Genomic DNA, 11199 nt, shown 5'->3' on the forward strand with positions numbered 1-11199 from the left:
GCTCCAGCAATTACAGCTGAATTTGATTAAAAACGTCATGAGGACTGCAAAAGCAGGAGTTACCTGATACACTAACCCTGAGGTTGCTTTAGGATGAATTATAACACAATTCATTTTATTTTAATAGGTCACTATAAGATTAACTGTTTAAGGATGGAGCTATGCTATAAATGTTTACATCAAACCAGAAATAAGCAAGCTTTACTTTCTGGTTGTTTAGAAATAATGTTTATTACATTTTAAAATTCCTCAACATGTTAATTAGAAATAGGGGGAAAGTATGTGAAGTCAAAAGGAGTTCCAGTACTGGACATGTAACCACACACACACTTCTGTGCTTCAGTTTCTCTTTCCTAAGAGGAAAATGTAGTGACTTTTAACTGGCCATCATCCTTTCCACATGCTATGGGAAAACAATGACAACAACTTTTTTTCCTTCTTTCTCTCAAGGTCTCGGTCCAAAATTTGAAGGTACTTAGTAGCCTGGGCCCAAGGCATCAAAAAGATAAGTCCAAGCCTGGGGTGATAATTCTGTCCCAGTAGCACAGTGGAAATCAGTCACCACAACAGCCAAGTTTGTGTGTCCGGGAGGGAGAGAGCTGGAAGACCTATGTGTGATTGCGGGACAAAATCACACAGGCGTGAAGGACTTCAACATACCTTACCACTTTCTGTTCCCAAAGCAGGGACTGTGTCTTTGAACTTGCTAGTACAAACATACCACACAGATAGGTCCAAGAGACTGAATAAAAATAGCCTCATAAACTTCTCCCTCAAAAAAGAAAAGGAGAAACACAGAACTACCATGGAGAGATGTTCATCTGATTTTTCATCTGGTGTACTGCTGGGGAATTTCTGGATAAGACATATATATAACACACACACACATATATATATATGTGTGTGCATGTGTGTGTGTGTGCGCGCGCATGTGTTTATATATGTATATTTTTTTCGGTGCTATCTTTAAGCATCATCTAATATAATATGTACTTGTGCATGACTGGAAATCTAAGAAGCAATTGACTTTAATTATCATTAGTCATAATAGTACCATATTGTTGAAATTAAAATATTAATTCCACAGGAAATTCCTACCTGTTGAAATGTATTTTCATTTGGAACCCAAGAGAAGGGCAACTTTAGAATTTTAGCACAAAAAGAAACCTCTGTAATATTTTCTTTGAGGAAAACTGAGGTGATCATCTCAGAAAGTTTCGTTTAGAGAAATCAGAAAGGCCCATTTCAATGAAGATAGGATGTTTCAATTTCACTAGTCAATATAACTAAAAGCACTTTGAGAAATTCAACTGAAAATCGGCAATATTGATATAGATATTTTTGGTAAAAATGCTTCAGCTTTGTTAAATCGCCATCTGCCAATGAAAAACATCTTTGAAATAAGATATTTTTCACTCAGCTCTAGTATTAATGATGAATATGCTTATTATAGTAAAATAAATGATCATAAATTATTGATAAATAATTATCACAACAGAAGAAAAGTTTTAGTAATGGAGATGAAATGAGGGGATAGGCTAAAAAAGTGAATTGTCATCCCATAATTGCTAGATTCTATACTGTTGTTAAAAAAGGAATGTTAGATGAAAGTTCATATTATCTCCTAGGCAGTAAAGATTCAGCTTAATTGGAACAAGAATCTCTCACTTTTGCTGAACTGTCTGGGTTTGAGGTTGTGGTGCTGTTCACTGCGTTCGTCTTCACTGATGTTCACTGAGAAGTTAGAAAAGGTGTGTTTTTTGTTTTTCCAAGCCATGACCATTTACAAAACACCTCTGCTTTGCCCCCGTTGTTTACAAATATTTCGAGGAAAATATTTTTTCTGTGTGTAGGGCGTTATGTAACTGTCCCGCTCCACCAGTCTTGGGTCTGTGACTGGGCTCGACAAGTTACTCCGGCCAGGCGGACTCTTTTCTCGTTATTTTTACGGCCAGACCTCGGAGATGCTCTCCCGCAGGTTGGGGGAGGCCCAGAACCCCCCTCCGGCGGGGCCTACCTGCGCGCCGCGGCCTGCCGCCGACGGGGCTCTCCGGGGAGGGCGACGCCGCCCGAGTGCGATCCCTAACCGCGCCGACCGGGGGGCCCCTTTCGAGGCAGGGACGTCTCCGGAGCGCCGAGGCGGATGCCTCAGCGACGGGCCAGGGCCTCATTCCCTTTGCGCCCCCCCGAGGGGGCTTCAAGCTTGTGAGGGGCAAGGAGACCCTGCCGGGGGTGGGGACGTGCGGCCGTTGAGGGGAAAGAGGAGAGGAAGCCGTGCTGCAGGCGGCCTTTGAGGGGCAGGGAGAAGAGAGACCGTGCTGTGGGGAGGCCCCTGCGGCCCCTCACAGGCTGGACAAGATGGCGGAGCGGTGGCGAAGGCGACGCTCCTGCCCTGTCAGCCTCACCCCATGGGTGGGGGAGGGGAGCAGCTAATGTGATTGGCTGTCTTCCCCCAGGAGGCGGGGAAAGGGCACAGGCAGCCAATCAGAAGCGAGGAGAAGGGGACTGAGGTGCTTTTCCTCAGAGGCGGCGAAATGGCTGCCCTCCCGCTCCCCTCAGTGCGGCGGGGCTGGCCTGGTCTTCAGTCACCGCCGCCGGCAAGCCAGGCGTGGCACTGGCTTTCCGGGCCTCACTGTGAAGCCGTCCCCTTGTGTTTGTCACCACGGCAAACCCCAGGCTAGGCAGGCCCCGTCGGAGGCAGCGTGGCCCCAGTGCTGAGGCTGGCACCAACCCCGCCTTGGAGCGCTGAGCCCCGAGCCGGGCTCGTCCTCGGCGACGGCTGCAAACCCGCGGAGTGGGAGAATAACACCCCTAACGCCACTACTTCCCTTCCCTCTGCGTTTCCATATTTAAACCCTTCCCCCCCCCCGCAAGCCCCTATGCCCCCACTTTCCTATTTCCAAGCCTCAGTCTTGCTCCCTCTTTTGCCCCGTATGTCTATTGACCACTTTAAATAAATATTCCCAATATTTATTGTCCTAAATAAACCTTTTCCACTGTTTTCTGCTTCCAAGCTTCAGCATAAATGCCTATCTAGCAGCCTGTAACTAAAACAATGGAAGAATAAAGGCTAAAAAATTAAAAACAAGCCTCTTGCTCCAGCAGAGTTTTGACTCTTAGAAAAAAAAGACGTAGCGGTGGCTTCAAGTTCACTGCCTGTTCGCTGCACTGTTACTTTGCTTTTTCGTAATCGATTTTATGTGAGCCGCTTGGTTGCAGCGGTGATGGAGAGCAACACAAAAGCCTGAGAGCGTCAGAGCTGCTATATTAGCCTGAATCGAAGGCATTTTTGAATACATCCCATCTGTTCTTCTAGGAGAAGAGAAATTTCAAATGGACACAATCTTTTCCGAAACATATAAACTCGGTGTGATGCCCGTGTCTCATACACAGCTCCCCTTCCCCGTATAGTCCCGCTTGCCTGGCTGCACAGTTCAATTCACACAGTGCTAATGGGAGCCGCAGCTCCCCAAGAGCCTCCCCAGTCCTTTCTGGCTTGAGTTCCTGGAGAAACCAGGCCGTCTGGGAAGACCTGGACATCTGGAGCTCTGAAGGGCCTCCATCTGCACTGGTGTCTGCAGAAAAACAAACAGACGGAGTGATTTTTTTCCCCCTCAGAACTTAATTTCTTGAAAACATCTCACCTTGTGTTTGAGCCATTGCGGCTGGTAAAGGAAAGGAGGAGGAGGGAAAGGAGAAAGAAGGAGGTCAGCTGCACAAAAAATGCAACATAAACAGCTGAATGCATGAAAAGCAAATGAGGGGAATTTTTTAAAAAAGTAAATGTCTAAAACAGGAGCTTGATGCGAGTCCAAGTTTTTTGACATGGAAGCATGTTTCCCATTCCACTTTTCTGCAGAGAGGGTTTCTCTTCGAATTAGATGAACCATAAAATAAAAAGGAAATTCAGAACAACACTGTAAAATGGTGTTTTACAGCCCTTTCCACAAAAGGCTTTTCCTTGAAGAGTTCTTATACCTCAGGCCTTGTCTTCGCACTATCATCAGACAGCTTGGAATATACCAGTCAAATTAAAGTATTTCAGTGCCCGCTTCTCCTGAGTGAGGCTGCAGTTCTTTTGGTATAAAGGTGCTTTATGCTAGACTAACTATTCCCATATGGAAAGGAGTGATGATTTGGGAAACCTCTCTGGTTAGCATTATGAAGTGCTTGCTATGAGCATTTGCTATGTCAGTGCATATCTCTGTTTGCTGATGAGGCCTCTGGTCCATCCCTACCAGAAGAGAGAGAGAAAGTGCTGGGTTCAGAAAAACATATTTTGACCAGCAGTTTATGGACCAAAGAGATTGCCTGTGACAAGAAGCCAGGGCTTCTGGAGCCCTGGCAAAGTTTTTCTCTTTGTGTCACATCCTATACTTATGCTGGTGACCTGGCACAAACTTCTTGTTTATGCAACTCATCAAAGAGCAAAAGCTATGACTGTCAAACCTGGCCACAGCCACTTTGGAGGGCAGTCATGTTTAGATTTGTTTCCTGTCTCGGGTAGTTAGTGCGAATTAGATGTTGCTGTGTGACAACAGAGGGAGATATTTCCTGAGTGCTCTCCTCCGCTTTACAGAAACATGCAGCTCTTGTTTCTCACCTCAGTAACTAAAATATGAAAGGTTTGTCATAAATTACAGATTTTAAGGTAAAGAAAGACCATCTTTTCTGAAAGACGTGGTTCGCAAAACTTTCCTGGTTTAGAAATAACTCTCAGTGCATGAAGATGTTTTCCAATTGGAGAAGAGTATACAACTTCACTTTTCCATTCCCTGGCCGTACCTAGAGACAATTTTTTGAGCTGCCTAGAACAATGTGAATTACTGTTCTCTGATGTAACTAATCCAGATATTTTTGTCTTTGAAATACATTGCAGATGAAGCCTACACACTTTTCCAGTTACTATCACAAACTTTGCCCACACTAGGATAAATGGTGATTATAAAAATATCCTAGTGACCATGTGAACCGCTACTACCTCGTCCTGTTGGTACTAAGCCACATTGCTCTAGGTGCCATGTGAACAAAGAGCAGATGATGATCCAAGCCCCAGAGAGCTTCTAGATTTACACAACACATTATAAAACTCTGTAGTGTGATAGACTGACCCGTGAGCTGCTGTTGAAACCAGCATGTGCTCTGCAATCCTTGAAAATCAAGCAGTTTATTTTCGGAGCCTGACTATGGATAGAGGAGCTTAAATTTGGGCTCCTAATTGGAAAATATTCCAAGTCTATAAAGAGATCAAGATGTTTCCCTTTTCCATCCCAGACACAAAAGCCCCCTGAACGATTACAAGCGAATCCCCTTTAAGTGCTCCTGTTTGCTGCGGGAACTAAAGTCGTGACACTGAGTCACACATCCTTGGGTCTTTAGAGGTGTCCGGTTGCTCACTCAACTTGTTGACTCTGCTCCAGTCACTAGCCCTATTTCCTGGACTTATCTCACCGACCAGATTTCCCCTCCTCTCTCTCCCTCCTGTGGCTCATAAACACTTGAAATCTACTGTAAACCCAATCTAGGCTCACAGCTTGTTGTGAGTACAAGCAGCAGCAGATAGCAGGAGATAAGGAGCAAGGCCACATTGTCTTTTTCCAGCCTGCACTGAGAATTCACTTTTAAATCTGAAAATTGTTTGCTTAAGGAAGAGGAAACGTGCATGTGTGTGCTGGGGGGCAGCGAGAGAAGGGAGGGAAAAAGAGGAAGAGAGCTGTTTTAGAGACCAAATTGGGTTGTACGAAAGGGAGGATTGATGGAGATTGATGAAGGAAGTTCAGTGACGGTGCCAGTGCAGCAGGCACTTGTAAATCGTGTGCTCCTATTATCCTGCCCGGTTCCTAAACGGTTGACCATTCCCAAAGGGGAGGTGGCGTTTCCGCAGCTGAGCCCTCGGATGACCACCTCTCTCCAGGCATGCTGAGGCCAAATTTGGCCGGAGTGACACCCAGTGGAAAGTCACTCAAGCTGTGGGGAAGGATTCTCAGCTCTGTCCACATGAGAAAAGTTCTGCCGAGCTACCACGTTAGTGGTGTGAGTTAATCGTTAAATTGGTAAAAATCCCAACGTGAAAACACTCATAACCAGTGCTCAAAATGGCACAGCAGAAGTGTGGGTAGGAAGTCTGTATCCCCCATCACTTGCATGCCTGAAAAGTGTGATACATCTAGTGACCTAGTAGTGCTGGGTGGCATCTTGTCACTTGTCCCTATCAGCTCCTGCTCCGAGCAGCAGAACTTATTTCACTTCCTGGATGAAGAGGAGGTCAGGCCTAACTGCAGGCTTTGGTAAGCACAGCTCTGTTGATGTCTGTGAAGCAGCGTGATTCCTGCCTGAGAGCTCTGCTGGCAGAACAGTGCTGGGGTGATTGTAGGGACAAAAATATACTTTTATGGGTGCAGCTTGCTTTGCTCGTGTGGTGGCATTATTGCAGAGCTACAATGCAGAACTGGAGCAGCTCTCTCTGTGTTGGGGGGCAAGCAAGTCTTCCTGTGCTCAGAGTGAAGGAAAATTTGAGCTACGCAGCTGTAAACACTTGTATGCAACTGTTTCTGTACAAGGCAGGGATGATCCCTTTAGCTGTATCACAACAGCCAATGCAGCAAAGCTTTCTAGCATAGATTTTGATCACAGTGACAAAGCTCCCACTGACTTCCATAGGAGCAGATATCCGCTCAAACTAAGCACATCCAACAGCCCCAGAATGCTTCTCTCTCAACTGTGCAAATTTCCTTTTGATCTTTGAGGTATCGAGATATCCCGACATCGATGGATCAGATAATGACTCAGGGCCTGTGGCAGCTGAGGCCTGAAGGGAATGATAAAGAGAGTTGGGATCCGTGCATGGGAAGTGCTATGTAAATTTATGAATTGATCTCCTGATGCTTCTGAGGTCAATAAAACTGCAGTTGACTCCACTCGCGGCAAGATTCAGCCCCTGTTTTGTGATTAAGTCTGGCACATGTTGCTCAACAAGCTAGAATATAGCAGGGATACAATCAACACAGGAAAACTTCTGGGACTGATCCTCCTCTCCATGCACCCCTAAGATCCAGGCAGCTTCAATAAGCATGTGCAGGAAGTACCCACATTTTCACAGCACCCTTCAGACTAGCTGCCTCTTGAGAATTATCTTTGAGAGTAAAGGAGCAGGAAACAAGCAGAAACAAGGAGAAAGGATGGGCTATAAGAAAGAAAGAGATTGGGATGGCCACTGGCACCTTCCTTACCGACGGATCAGGCTGGCCTCATGTGGCAAACTTTGGGCTCATTCCCTGGGGTCAGAGAGTCTCTAATAAAACTCCAGGAGCTGAAAGAGGAGAATGAGCTGCTGGCTCAACTAGTGACCAAGCATTCGGTGCCTCGACTCACAGCGAGCCAGATGCAGAGAGATATTTATTTACCTATAGATGTAGATGGGACCTAGTGGGACTTGCAAAAGCCCCGGCCCCAACAAATGGTGGTGGGAATTAAGTACTAATTTGCCTTGTCACATGCAATTTAAGAGTCTCCGTACTTCTCAGATCTGTCCCTTATTTCTTCTGTGTTTTAGTTCCCCATCTGCAAAACAGAGATAATAGCACGGCTCCATTACACAAAGTCATTGTGGAGATAATATGTTCAGATGCTATGGCAACAAAGGCTGTGTAATACTGAAGATAGCAAGAGATGCTAAGGGCAGAGAGCTGGCTTGTGTCAAGCATGGCTTTTTGCTGGGAAAGGATGGAGCAATCAGCCTCCCTCCATCAGCCCTTTCCCACAGAAGCTGTGTGCAGGTCTTATATGAGGGGAGTGGGTGAAGTATCAGGCGAGTTTATTTTAGGAAGGAAGGAAGTGGACACATCTATTTACTGAGCAATCTCAATCCTCATGGATTCTCTGCTCCATCACGTCCTCTCACCTCGCCACACTACTGTCTCTGACCTTCCTCAGCCAAGTCCTTCATCTTCTTCATGTTTACACAGTGGCATTGAACTAGAAGGATAATGAAAGGAGACAGCAGCCCCAAAACCCCAGCTTTTGGATGAGAACCTCCAGGATGTCTTAAGATGGTTGCCTGTGACCGATGACGATTTCACCTAGTGAGATAGCACTCTGACATCCTACTTCCAGAGAACCGCTGAATGCCCACTTCAGCTGACCACATCTCTTTGAAATGCTCACAGCTACATTTCCAAAGACTTGGAGGTGTCCAGAAGTGCAAGTCTCTGTGCAGTAGGAGGCCACCGTTTGGAAATGGTGGTCTTAAAAATGCAAGGTGGAAATCTGAAGGCCTGGGGAGATGCCAAAATAGCACCTCCGAGTCTTTAGCTGAAGTTACGTAAGGCCTTTTGGGGTTTCCCTTGCCTGCACCCATTGTGGTGAATGGTTTCAGCTCCTGTTCTCTATCCTAGCCCATTTCCTGGCTCCCGCTGCGACACTTTGATTCATAGGGCCCAACCACCCGTAACCACCCAGGGAAATAGAAGCAAAGCCATGCAGCCATGCTCATTCATTTTCCCCTCAGGGGGAGGAAAACAGGCCAAAGATAAGATCGCTTCATTTAAGCCAGAAGCCATTTTTCACTGGCCAGTTCTCACAAGTGTGATCCTACTGGGATAAATGGCGCAGCAGCCACTGTCTTCAGCAGAGCCAAGATCTAGGCTTCAGCACAAAAATGCCTGGAAAAAGATTCTTTTTAGGAAATAGCACATCCATGTGGCTATTGTGTACCCAGTTAGGAGAAGATAGCAAGACTGCTTGTGGCTCTGGCTGGGAAGGCTGCAGAGAGTTGAAAATGTGGAACTAATGCTGCTTTGGGTGCCTGGTAATCTGGGTTCCCCACCGCGCAATGCAGATTTTTCCTGGGAATCAGAACATTCAGCTCTGCCATAGACTTACCGAATGCCCGCATGCCTCAGTCTCCCCATCTCTATTCATCAAGAAATTTGAGATACTGAACTGTCAGGCATCTCCACCTGCATGAAGATCTCTGATGACAGAGTTCATCAGCAGCTTAGCAGGAGAGGGGGATTCAGACACATTTCTCTCTCCTCTTCCCCATCCCATTACCCTCTTCATAAAAATGAACTTTCATCAGGCCTATTTTAAAATGTTTGGGTTTTGTTTGCTACTATAATCATTAGCTAGCCGCCAGATGGCAAGGCAACACAAGGCAGCAAGCTTTCCAAGTTTCTGGTTAAGACAATGACACAATCGAGGACAAATAAACAGAAACAGAAGAGCAGAACGTTAGCGAGCACCAGGACGTGGGAGCAGGAGGAGGCCGGCCCTGGGGAGAGGATCAAAGAGCCACCAGCCCCCATGGAGGAGTCCCACCACGCTGGGCTGCAGCCTGGCCCAGGACCCTGTCGGTGACACTTTTCACTTGCAAGATGTTCTGCGGACAGGAACATGAATAAAGCCTGGTTTCCCATGGACTTGTGCTCCTTGCCCCCTAACTCATCACCTTCCTCCCACCATGGCCTCCATGATGGGCAAAGAGTAGGCCAGAGCCGGGCTGGTGCTGATGAGCTAGCCGCTGTCGAGCAGAACGCTGAACATCTGAGCTAATTTGGGTCTCCGCCCTCAACCCAGCTGCTAGTTTTCACAAAATCTGGATAAATTTACTTATCTTTGGGATGTCTACATTTTAGGAGCGATTTGGTCAGAGTCGGGCAGTGGGGTGGCGAGGAGAGGGGAGTTACGTGCAGATGGGTGGAAGATGAGATTGCTCAAGCTTCCTTTCGTTAGGGAGCTCGGTGAATCCTCCCTGCTGCCAGGAGCCAGCAACATCAAAACATTTCATAAATGCATCCCAAATTCAGACTTTCTCCCGAGCATTTGCAAATTTTATGTGTCCTGTTTCCACAGTTGTCAGATAAGGTGCTTATATCCCATCCTGAGAAACATATAGAGAGTCCTCTTAATTTTATTTCAAATAATACAAAAGCTCAATATTTAGGTGTTTCAGTTCTTTTAAAAATAAATATTTCCATTTTCGTCATCCCTCCTCCCTTTTTTAAACATTTTGAGCTGAAACAGTCAAGGCTTCAATATCACTGATGAATCAGAAAGTGCATTTTTACTCTGCTTTGCGGAATCGCCCGTCCTGGGGGAATCAGCCCTCGCTGTCTGGCTGATATCTGGCCATTTCCTCATCCTACTGTAGCTGGGATTTTGCTATTGACTTCAGTGGGACCAAGATATAACCAGCTATCACAGCAGAGAGGCATTAAAAAACTTAGTCCCTTTTTCCATCTGAATAGCTGAAAGGTGCTTAAACTGCTCCCATAAACAGAATTATTTGCCAAACGGGATGCTCACTCCTATTGCGTCTAAAATATTGCTGCATTTGGCATTTCACAGAATCACAGAATCGTTTAGGTTGGAAGGGACCTCTGGAGATCATCTAGTCCAACCTCCCTGTTCAAGCAGAGTCACCTAGAGCATATTGCCCAGGATCACATCCAGACGGCTTTTGAATATCTCCAGCGAAGGAGACTCCACCACCTCTCTGGGCAACCTGTTCCAGTGCTCTGTCACCCTCACAGGGAAGAAGTTTTTTCTCAGGTTCAGATGGAACTTCCTGTGGTTCAGGTAGGAAGGTTGCTGGTAGGAAGGACGAAGATCCCTGGGCCTGGGAGGCTGAGCACTGCAGGCTGCGGCAGAGCGGAGAGGGCAGCAGTGTGTGTGTATAAGCTTCCTGCCGGGGCTATATCTGCCTGGTAATTATAGAGACGGTCATGATGTCAGACAGGGTGGAGATTTACATTCACCCACACCAATTTTGCAGGAGCAGTTTGCAGAGCACTGCAGCCATCGTCCCTTTCCTCTCTCCCACGTATTAATAGGTCCGTGAAAGGCACTGTCACCCCCTTGCCATCGCCCCGTACCTCTCCTGCAAGCAGAAAGCTGCTGGTTTGCTGCAGGAAAGGGTGACAACGCTGCAGCTTTGCCCCAAGGGTGGAATTCCTTTCATTCCTCTCCAAAGCTGTGCCCCAGATTTTGCCCTGGAATAAAATCAAATTCTCTGAGGATTTACTGTGTTATTTATTAAAGTTTCCAGTGTGCTCTGTGTGCCTCCTAAGCACCTGAGAAAGATGAGCTTTACTCTGCAAAGCTTGCCATCTAAAATATCCCCTTACCAAGGAGAAACTTGGTCTCTGGCCACGTTGCAGGATGAGTAACTGGAGAGGGTGAATTATTCCTCTTACTTAA

The sequence above is a fragment of the Struthio camelus genome, chromosome 22, assembly GCF_040807025.1.
Source record: "Struthio camelus isolate bStrCam1 chromosome 22, bStrCam1.hap1, whole genome shotgun sequence".
Taxonomy (NCBI): Eukaryota; Metazoa; Chordata; class Aves; order Struthioniformes; family Struthionidae; genus Struthio; species Struthio camelus.